The sequence below is a fragment of the Ricinus communis genome, chromosome 1, assembly GCF_019578655.1.
Source record: "Ricinus communis isolate WT05 ecotype wild-type chromosome 1, ASM1957865v1, whole genome shotgun sequence".
NCBI lineage: Eukaryota > Viridiplantae > Streptophyta > Magnoliopsida > Malpighiales > Euphorbiaceae > Ricinus > Ricinus communis.
In genome coordinates, this window is record NC_063256.1 from 16,486,525 (window position 1) to 16,498,888 (window position 12,364).

Below are 12,364 nucleotides of genomic sequence, written 5' to 3' on the forward strand. Positions count from 1 at the left end.
TCTTTAGCAGGTTCTGGACCCATTATACAGGGGGTAAACGTCTGTATTTTGGGGAAGATTTTGCCAGATTTTTTGTAGAACTTCCTAGTCAGGATTAGTAGGAATTTCTTTAAGCAGTCAGATCTAGGAGTCTAGGCTTAGGATTAATTATGAAATATTTTATTAATTTAATTATTTTCATGAATAGAAAATTTGTTAATCCAGCCAATTCCACCCGAGACCTAGGAGCAAGTAGCGAAAATTCAGCAGAATTGTGAGTTAAAGTCATATAATCTCTGCATATGTGTAATGCCAATTTTTATGTAGCATTTTTAATTAATAATTATTATGAATATTATTAGTATTATCATTGTTATTAATATATTGTCATTATTATGGATATTGTTTGAAAACTTTTATTATTTATTATTGATTTATTTAATTATTTATTTATTTATGGATTTAATTTTTAATTAATTAAGTTTATCATCATAAATCCCACTATTGTTATTACGACGATATACATCTCACCTAAAGTTTATGTCTGCAATATATGTTATTGTTCAATCTTATTTAATAAGTTATTGAACAATATTAAGATTGCTTGCGATTTATGTCATTTTCATATTATTAATGTTGTGATTGTACTATGACTCGGGATGAGAGGATAGTAGAACATGCCACCTTATGGGTTGCATCACGACCGCGTGCGTAGCGGTGAAAATCAGAGTCAGGTAATAGAGAAATATTTGGTGATGTACCCTAGTTGAGCGTTGCTCTCTAGATGCCGACTGTATTGGTAATGCTCTCTAGATGCTGACTGTATTGGTAATTAAGTGAACAGACTAGACTTAAGGACCTTAGTCGAGCTATGTTCTCTAGGCGCCAATCTTATTAAAATAACATAGCTGAAAGGCTGCTAGAATTGGGATTAGAATTCTGCTGAGGTACTTGTCCTGTATGTGTTAAAAATCGCATATTTTTAAATTATAATATGACACGCACTTATTATTCTATTTGTGAAGACGAAGAATGGTACCTTGCACCTCTATATTTATTACCGATAGCTAAATAAGGTGATGATTCGTAATAAGTATCTGCTTCCTCATATTGATGACCTATTCAATCAGCTTCAAGGAACCGCATATTTTTCCAATATTGATTTGCGATCGAGGTGTCACTAGTTGAAAATTCACGAGTAGGACATTCCAAAGACAGCATTCAGGATGCATTATGGGCATTATGAGTTCTTGGTAATGTCATTTGGACTCACTAATGCTCCTGCAGCCTTTATGATTATGATGAATCAGATGTTCAAGCATTCCTGGATCGCTTTATTATCGTATTCTATTAAAGATATCTTGGTATACTCCAGAAGCAAAGAGGACCATGCATGGCATTTGAGAATTGTATTTCAGACATTGAGGGAGCATCAGTTGTACCCTATGTTCTCCAAATGCGAATTTTGGTTAGAAAGCGTAGCTTTTCTAGGTCACATGGTGTCTAGAGAAGGTATTCAAATAGAGCCCAAGAAAGTGGAGGCAGTGATTGACTGACAGTCTCAATTTAAATTTTTTAGGTGACAACTAGGTTCTCCGTCGTATTTCTCTTGACAGTCCGATTTCCTTCTCTTTCGGGTCTACTGTAATTAATTTCTTTCTTTCGCATTTTGAAATATTTAAAAATCTACACTATCCGCAGTAGTGGTTTCAAAACTTAAACATTTCATTTTTTGTCTATTAAGACTATAGAAAATTATTAAGAGATCATCTTGATGTATTTATTTAACTGTGTTGTGATTATGTGAATGAATATTAGTAAATGAATTGTTGATATATTTGACTAGTATATATGTGTGTGTGTGTGTGTGCACGCTTGTATTATTTGAGTTATTGATTAGTCAAGCTTGCTACGAATTTCGGTAGCCTTAAGCTTGTCTATTTCCTAGCGCCGGTCACGAGCTCACAGATTGAGATATGACAAGAATATCCAGCTTTTCTCAAACCATGATTTTCAAAAAAGCTAAAATAAGAAAACAAAAATCATTCTCTAAAAAAGGCCAAATGAACCCATAAAGAAGGAAGGTAAGAATTGATGAAATTTCTATCATGAAATTTGTTGTGATAATATTAAAGTGCTTGAATTATATTAGATGTCTATCATTATGTCTATGGATATTTTTTTATGTAAATAAAACTATATCTCTATAACCCTTTACACCTATAAATAGGTGTTACAATCAATGGAACAAATACATACATACATATACATATACAGAAAAATTACTTTTTCTTCTCTCTCTATTTTCTTTATTCTTATTCTTTATTTTACAATCCTCTTTATTCTTGTTCTTTATTTAACAACATGTTATCAGCATGATTGTTTACACAAGATTCAAGCACGATTTCAATATTATTTGCTATTGCTACCTAATTTGGATAGCTTCTGGTTTGCTACAATGCAACTAAGATAAAAAAAAGAATACTGATTTGAAAAAACAAGATTCATGTCAAAATTAATTTTATTATTATTTGATGTATAATATTGTTAAGATATATTTTAAGAGATATTATTTGATGTTATTTAATGTTAATTCTAGTTTCTGAAAAACTTGTATTATAAATGTTAGTTCATGAAGAACTTATATTATAAATTTTAGTTTTTGAAGAACTTATATTATAAATTTTAGTTTCTGAAGAATTTGTATTATAAATTTAAGTTCCTAGAGAACTAGTATTAATTTTAGTTCATGAAGAACTAACTAAATAAATAACTAAGGTAAAGATTCCTGAAAAATTTTGACTCTATGATCCTGAAGAACTAAATATCTTGAAATCTAATATCACAATTTTATTAAAGAATTAATATTTTATATTCATGCAGAACTAAATATATTAGTTTTTAAAAGAATTATTTGTTATGGATATTAGATGTCGAGATATATTTGGATGTTATGGGTCTTAAAAATATAATCAAAGAAGAAAATTAAGAATATCAATAGAATTGCGCTAAGGCGATAATTTTTCTTCGTTATCATCTTCTTGAAGGATTGAAACTTGAATATTTGACAGTTAAAGCTCCATTGGTTCTTTGGAAAATTTGAAAGAAAGATATGACCATCATAAATCAGTCATCCTTCCAAAGGCTCGTTATGAATGAATGCATTTATGATTGCAAAACTTTAATTGTAAGTGAATATAATTCTACAGTTTTCAGAATTAGTTTTAAATTGAAATTATACAAAGAAAATATTATTGACCATGATATGTTAGAGAAGACATTTACATCTTTTCATTTCTCGAATATGATCATGCAGTAGCAATATCGGAAATAAAAGAGTTTTAAGAAATATTCTAAATTAATTTCATGTCTCCTTATTGCTGAGTAAAATAATGAGCTCTTATTGAAAAATCATAAAACTCGTCCAATTGGTTCTGCTCCATTCCCTGAAGTGAATGAGATAATATATAACAATATTGGGCATCAACAAGGAAAAGGACGAAAGAATAATCGCGGTCAAGGACGTGGCCGAGACTATGGCCAAAATTATAATAACAACAATCGTAGTGTTAGAAATAATAATGTATTTTTCCACCAAAAATGGAAAAATCATAAAAAGAACAATAGTGCAGAGCAAAATTTAAAAAATCAATGTTGTCAATGTGGCATGAAAGGACATTGATCTCGTACTTATTGTACATCAAAGCATCTTATTAATCTATATCAAGAGTCCTTGAAGAAGAAAAGCAAAAATATAGAAGCAAATTTGGCATATTTGTTTACATAAGGACTCCCTACAATAACAATTGAGAAGTTGATGAAACAAATTGGCATGCACCAACTAACAGATCTTTATTAGAAGTCATGTTTTCATGAGGGGGAGATTTTGATGCACTATACTCTTTTTTTCTTAGCTTAAGTTTTATCCCATTGGGTGTCCTAGCAAGGTTTTTAACGAGGTAGTATTATACCGCAAGCTTCTATATGAATAATATACTTTTTTCCTCCACCGAGATTCTTTCCCATGGGGTTTTTCTTAATAAAGTTTTAACGAGGCATATTCATCGTAACAGACATCTAAGGGTGAGTGTTATGATAATATTAAAGTGTTTGGGCTATATTAGATGTCTATCATTATGTCTATGGATGGATTTCCTTATGTAAATAAAACTCTACTTCTGTAGCCCTTTACACCTATAAATATATGTTACAATCGATGTAATAATATACATACATATATATACATATACTGAAAAATTACTCTTTTTCTCTTTATTCTTGTTATTCTTATTATTTATTTTACAATACTTTTTATTCTTGTTCATTTCACAATAAAATTGTAATTCTCACGTGTTTTTTTTCTTTTACCATTTTGATAACGAATAAATTAATCTTATTAATTTCTATGATATATAATTAATTCGCTAGTGCAAACATAAAATTGTATTGAAATAATTTTTTTTAAGTATTTTAGTATCTAACTAAGTATTTCAGACTCACAATAAAATAGCTTTATTTTATTTTTTTTTAAAAGATTTACTTAAACCAAAGATGAAATTGTAAAATAAACTACTAAAAGAGAAAATTATTCCCATGCTTTACTCAGATTCACCCTTCCTTGATTTCCTGATACTCGAGAAAAGCAGTAACTTTCATCATTAGGTTTTTCATAATTCCCTCGATATCTAGATCTAAAAAATGGGTGCTGACATATTCTTCATCAACTCAGCCTTAGTTCTCCACCTAGTCAAGAAATCAAAGGACTTATTTGGCTTCTACTTGGTGGACTCAAGATCTCTAATTTGTACCTCCAACTAAGTATTATAGTCATATTGTTTAACAAATTAGTTAATAAGTCGAGCCATTCAACTTTGACAGATTTTTCCGAACCATGGTACTAGTTTACAGTAGGTCCTAGCAAAATGCAAACAGCTTGACAATTTGGGTACTGCTCAACTGTGTAGTTCCCATTATGGTGACATATTACTTTAGATAAATCTTCGGATCACCAGTTCCATTGAACTTGTTCATCTTTGGCATCCTGAACTTTGCAGACAACTTATTTCACCCATCAACACCAATTCTTCGAAATCATAGGTTGGTCCAACCCTTTGATTTCCAGCACACCTTACATTTTGTCAAGCCTAGCGCTTAAGCCACTTACAGCTTCGTTAGTGGCAAGGGCCATCTCCCTTTTGGCTAAGTCTAGCACATACTCATCAAAATTCTAGAAATTTCGAGGCATTCCACTTCTAGTAGGATCTTCATTGGATTGGCAGCAATAACAGTGGCGGTAGCAGTTACAGCAACAGTTTTGTTGGCAACTGCAAATTGGATCAACGGTCGTATGGGGATTAGTTAGCACAATCGGAACAATAGGTGGGGCTTAATTTGAGGCTATCTCAGTCAAAAGTTGTTGGAGTTCCTTCTGGATTACACCCCTTAAATCGTCAATGATGGCATTCTTGAGGATCTCAACATGTTGCTCATTAGCTCTTTCGTTGGCCATTTCAGTTTCACTTATGGAAAATTTCATGACCACGACAAGGATTTCTCGACCGCAAAATTTGCACTAGTAGTACATTAAATGTTGTTTTTATAGCTGTTAGAAAAGATTTTGACTAACCAAATTTTATAATGACTAAATAAAGAAAAGACACTTTAAATACTCACTTGGGACATGAATTTAAAAGTTCTTAAGCTCCCCAAAGATCACATATAAGTAGAAAATATCTTCATACATCTTTCAATAATTAAATCATCATCAAACCCTTTTGTTCTTTATTTTTAAGGTTGAAACTTGTGTGAGGGTTGTAAGTTCACTCTACTTTTTACTATTGAGCTATATTTGTAAGAGTGAATTTAGTTTCTTTCTTTTCGAAATCATTTTTTATTGTAAGGGTTTGAGTGTAAGCCATAAAACACTTAGAAAGGTCTAAGTGTGTACCTTAAAAACACTTGGATTTGAAGGTTCGAGTGTTAGCCATAGAAAAGCACTTGAGTTTGAGTGTTAGCCATAGAAAAACACTTGGGTTTGAAGATTTAAGCGTTACCCATAGAAAAGTACTTGAGTTTAAGTGTTAGCCATAAAAATACTTGTAAGAAGTTTGAGTGTGAGCTTGAGAATGCTTGAGTTTGATTTTGCACCAAAAGGATCAATGATAGTGAAAATCTTAAGTGAAGCTTGAGGAGTAGATGTAGGTAAGGAGTTGTCCAACCACTATAAATCTTGTGTTTGAATCTCTATTTACTATAATCTTATATTTGCTATATTTATGCTTATTATATGTGGTGATCTATTCTTGCATTTTATATGGAGAATTATTCAATTGCTTCCGCTAATATTAGTTTTAATACTCAAGTTTTTTAAAGCAAATTTCTTTAATTAGAATTGACTTTAAAAACAACCAATTCATCTCCCCTCTTGGTTGCCATAAGGTATTTCAACCAAGATTAGCCAGCCCGCCGACTATATTAAATAATTTTTCAATTTATAATAAAAATTTTAAATTTTTAAATATTGCCCTTTTTATTTATATATCTTAAAATTATTTGACTGAAATATAAAATATAAAATAAAATTACGACAGATTAGCGATGGATACTCTATCACTAACTACCCTACAATTGTTGCAAGATTAGCGATGGACAGTCTATCACAAATTTAACGACGGACAGTGTTGCTATTTCTGTCGCTACAAAGAGCGACAGTTACGGTCGCTCAACAATTAGCGATAGACTATCTGTTACTACTTCGTCTGTACATTTGGCAACAAAGACATTTTTATGGGCTACGATTTTAGGCGCGCACCCAAATATAGCAACTATGGTATTGCAAGGCTTTTCAACCTAATTGGAAATACGCTAACTAGTCATATAGACTAGTGCGGAGAAAGAAAGTCACCACCTGGGTGAATCACTAAGATACTTTTACTTCTTACGTGGCATAACTAGATTCCATAAGAAAACTTCGCCACATCCAGAGATGGATTTAGAAACTAACTTCTTTATTTGTGTATTCCTATTTTTAATTTTATTAATTAATAATCGATTCCCTATAAATACAATATAGAATTTTCTACATATAAACAATACAACATGTTAGGTCCATCCAATTTTAGCCCATTTTATTAAGCCTTAGCCCATTCCCCATTTTATTGATTAACCTAGTTAACCACTCAATTATGTAAAAAGGCCCACTAGTTCTATTCCAATTTCATATGTTAAGTCATAATTTCTTATTTTCAATTCTAAATGGTTTACTTTTTACATACAAAGGCCTGTTTCAATTTTCTAGGTTTAAGTGGGTTAGCTCATACTTAATCATGGCAAAGCCCACCTAAATCTAATTGAATTTTATAAGTAGGCCTAATTACCATCTTATTAACCTAATGGACTATAAATTGCATGTCATAGTCCAATTAAAAGCCCTATGTCTAAATGGATCACTTTTAGGTATCAATCAAATAAGTAGGCATTTGTTCATAATAAATCACAAAAGAAATAAGCAAAAATAAAGGAAAGCAAGAAAAACTATGCTATTATAACCCTCATACAACTAATTAATTAAAATTTAACATAAATATGTCATAAACGAGCAAAAATAGGTGAAAATCCTAAAAAATTCAGCAAAATGGGCAATGGACAAATAGCCGATTGGTTGTGTAACAGAGTTGATTAACTCTATATACATCAAATCGGTTGTTCATAGAGCTGATCGGATCTAGGGTCATTTCTAGGCCAGTTTGACGAACATATGTTCCAAATTCCCAAGCAATTGATGTACATGCACAAAAAATGTAAGAATAGTGCTTAATACACATGTAAAATGCAATAAAACATGCAAATGAACCAATTTCTAAGGTAAAACTATTGAAAATTGATATTAAAACATAAGCAAAGGCACAACGGAAGTAATTTAAAATTTTTCTCAATTCCTACTAAGGATCTCATTGATTAAGATAGTTATAATATTGACCTAATTAATTCTAACAACCAAATTAATTATCACTAACACCATGACTGAGTGTCTATATGACAGAGCATTAAAGGAACCAAGCCTATCCCAAACATTCTTTAGCCTTGAAGCAAATCTTATAAATTTACTTCAAAAGCGCAAAGGCGCTCTAAAGGTATGGGGACGCTTTTCATACGGCCAAAATTTTATAATACATTAAAAAGTCCACCTAACAAAAGTCCAATCATCTCATGACACTTGGTAGTCAAAGTGTCAAAGCTCCAAGAAGCGCGAGGGTGCTTTAGAAGCGCGAGGGCGCCTTATTTTAGGTGTTAAGACAAATTTTGGCAGACAATAGCACGATGAGAAGCACAAGCAAGCGTCAAGGTGCTATTGTGGTGTGGGGGAGATTTTCGCAATTAATGTGATGTCAGTAATCATTGAGACAGCAGCCACCCTATTAGTGCCACGTTGCTGGAGCCGTTAGAGTTCCAATGTCTGTTTTCAGAAAGCGCGGGGCACTTTCCATATGACTTTAGGTAATTTTTTCCAAGTCATCAAATCTTGCATTGAAGGAGTTGTGTCTTCATTATAACGTCTCTAAAGGGTTGGTATAAGTATAAATACCCTCTTAAAGACACAATAACCAAGTGTCTGAATTAGATATACTAAAATTCTTGCAAATTTATTTCTCAACTTTTTACACTCATTTCTTTCTTTGTAAAGTGTATTAAGTTGAATTCTTTGTTCAACTAAAACTTAAAAAAGGGTTGTTGTGTGAGCCTAGGTATTAAAAACACAAGAAATTGGTTGTTGAGTAACCATTAATACTCAAGGATTCAGGGACTTTGTGAGAGTTTAATACACTAAGGGAAGAGGTTTAGTGTGAGCCTTGAAAACACCAAGTTGTAGGTGAACTTGTAAAACCCAAGGTTGTAATCTAAGTGATTATAGTGAAATATTCAAGTGTGATCTTGAGGAGTGAATGTAGGGAGGTTTATTACCGAACCACTATAAATCCCTTGTGTTGACTTCTCTAACCCTTAATCTCTTCATCTTTTTCTTTAATCTGTTATGTTGTTACCTAAAATCTCTTACTTCCGCAATTTGAGGTCATCAATTCAACCCCCCTTCTTAGTTTCAAAGGACAACACATAATATACAAAGCAAGCAAAAGATGAAGAAGGCTTACAAAGGGAGTTTTTGGCTAATCCGGGGAGTGCTTCTTGCTTTGTTGATTCTTGATTCTTCAAAGATGATTGATGCACTTTAAAGCTACTTAAGTGACCAGCCTCTTTTGGTGATCCACACAAGCTTTTAAGCAAAGATCTCACTAAACCACTTTTAGGAGATTGAGAAAAGATGTTGGATATTAAATGCTAGTTTCAAGCAAGGGGATAAATAAATTAATTTCATTAATTAATTCACCTAGGGTATGTATCTCAAAGAAAATATTTTTCTTTCTTAGATGTACAATCATCCTTCAACCTTCATCCTTCACCCTTGTCGCCCCATATGCATCTCTTTATATATATATAGCCTTTAATCAAAGTCCTTATAGGTTTAGGATTTTTATAAAATCCTAACTTACTTTAAGTTGGACTTTGTTATCCTAAGTAGACTTTATTAATATAAGAACTAATTCATGGATAATAAACCCATCATAGGCCCATTATACAAGGTTGATTAGCTCTTAATTAATTAACCTTTAATTAGGCCCAATATATGTGAGCTTAAGCCCAAAGCTTAAAGCCTTATTTTAATTCTCATTTAAAACCTATTTGTGTGTGACCCAAAAGGTTCCTAATATGTTGGCAATAAATATAGATTATGAATTAAACTCCTTTAATTCAATGTTAATTCTCTAATGTAACTTAATCCATATTCATATATCAAAATTAGCATCTAGCAATGCATTATGAGCACCCAAATGTATATGAATGATTAAAGTGGTTTAGTCAACCTTTGCAGTGAGCAATCTTAAATGTAATTCAATTCTTTCATTGTACTTTTATCCCAATTGATTCATAAAGCATGGATGCAAGAGTCAACTCTATAATTGAATCAATCATATTTGTTCTTGATAATTGCATATAACATCTTAAATAAAATCTATGAAACACTTTTCATAATCTTCATTCATACAACCTTGAACAAGGATTTTCATGTTAAAGCATATAAAGAATCATCAAGATAAGATCCCATGACATATTATCTTGGGCAATGAATTCTTTATTGATAACTTATTTTCTTCATATGACTCTTGCTATACCTAATGACTATTCCTTAAGCACTCCATGGATAAGAGAACATAAAATAGTATTAAAGTATAGTAATCCTCATATAAGATAATACATTGTTACCTCAAGTCTAAGGATCATGTCTTACATGATTATCACAAAAAGTATTGTCCATAGACACTTGGGGTAAATTCCATATAGACTACTTAGTAGGGTTGTGTTCAATGTACTTGTTCTTGTAATAAGCACTTATATGCTTATCTCGGAATTCCTATTCCTCAACTTTATGAGACAAGTTCCTTACTTTATAAGTAAGTGGTAGTCTCAAGAGTTTGATCCAATCATCTAATTCTTGATCAAACATCGACTATGGATAAAGTTTAGGAACATATATAATGAGAACCTCATCATTATAAACTCACTTTATAATTTCTCTTACATTTGTGTTTACATTCCATAGAGTTCATCTCCAATGGTTTGGATTATTCCTTGATAGTACCCGACTACTTGTACAATTAGAGTCGAACAATGCCTTTAGTATAATTGTATGCCATCAATTATGATGTATAAATTAACAAAGATCATCTGACAATTCTTTGTCTTTAGGGCATACTCTAACAAAAACAATATGATTGGACTTTAAATGAACTTATAGTAAACAGAAAAATTCACTAAATATGGCCACTTTTCTATAAAACATTAAAAATCAATAGTTCTAAACTAATCATATGATCTAATGATAAAAATCTAGATATAATCATGCAAACACATAATAATTATCATATTCAAAACCCTAATATGTTTATCTAATAATTTATGGCATAGATTATCAGACTTAAAATCATTAAATATAAATCCATAAAAGCTATCAGATCCAGAACCCTATTATGCAAATCTAATGAAAATAACATAAATTCAATAAAAAAATATATGGAAAACTTAGATCTAAACATGTAAAGCACGTAAAGTAATTGTTAGATGGCATTAATCACATAAATCCTAAGCATGATACTAAAAACATAAAGAAAATCACAAAAAGAGAAGAGAAGATGATGATATGATGAGTTTTAGAAACCCTCAGTGCAGATCTTTGAGTCTCAAGAATAGAGGAGGAAGTTGATCCAGAGATTAGGTAGGAATCTAGAATGTTTAGGGTTTGGTGTTTTCTTTTCTTTTCTAGAAATCACAGTATGCCAACTTACCGATCGTTTTGTCTTAGAATTGCCAACCCCCTAGCCTAGGGCTTCCTTTTCTAATTATAGAGGAAGTGGAGGAAACCCTAGAGGCCACGATAATTATCCCTTTAATTATTGATAATTCCAAAGAATTATCAATAATTAAAGAAATTTATCAAAATCTTTTTTTATCGATAAATACAGGTTTTAAAGATATTTGGAGTAATTATCAATAAAAATTTATTTAATTATAAAAAATAATTAAAAGCTAGATAACTATTAATAATAACCTTATAGAAAGCATATATTGGCGTTTAAAATCGGAAAACACTAAAAAATGATATAAAAGTTTGAGTTTTGGGCCAATCGGCATTGTGTAGAACCGGCCAGCTTTGCATAGAGTCGATTAGCTGTACGTAGAGCCAATTGATTTTAGGGGCAAATTTTGGACATTTTTGCAATATACTCCTTAGACTTTACAATCTATTCAATTTTAACCCTAAAAATTATAATTTTAGTCAATTTAGTCCAATTCGATTTCAAAAAGTATTATTTTTCTCAATTATAACCTTAACTGGGATTTTAACCTTCCTTAATTCCATGAGACTCGAGAGAAACATTAACTTTTATCATCGAGTTTTCTGTAATTCTCTCGATATCTAGATTCAAAAAATGGATTCTTACAACGTCCGTTGTTTTTTTGCGGTGAGCAAATTAGGACGGATGATATCACTAACTAATAATAGCGATAGATTCAATGTGTTTAGTGACAGAATAGTCTGTCCCTAAACTATTAATTTCTTATAGTGAGGGTGGTGTATCTCCAGAGGTGTGAGGGTATAAATTTCGGTAGGTCCAATTTGCGGCAATCAAAGAAGGGTACCGATTTGCGATAAAAGTAAATTTCGGTGACCGATTTTCTAGTGAGATAAAGTTAGAGAGATAGACTCTCCACTTAGTAAAATTTTAAAAAGTAATTTTTTTTTTTATATTAGTAAGGAGGGTTGGCCTCC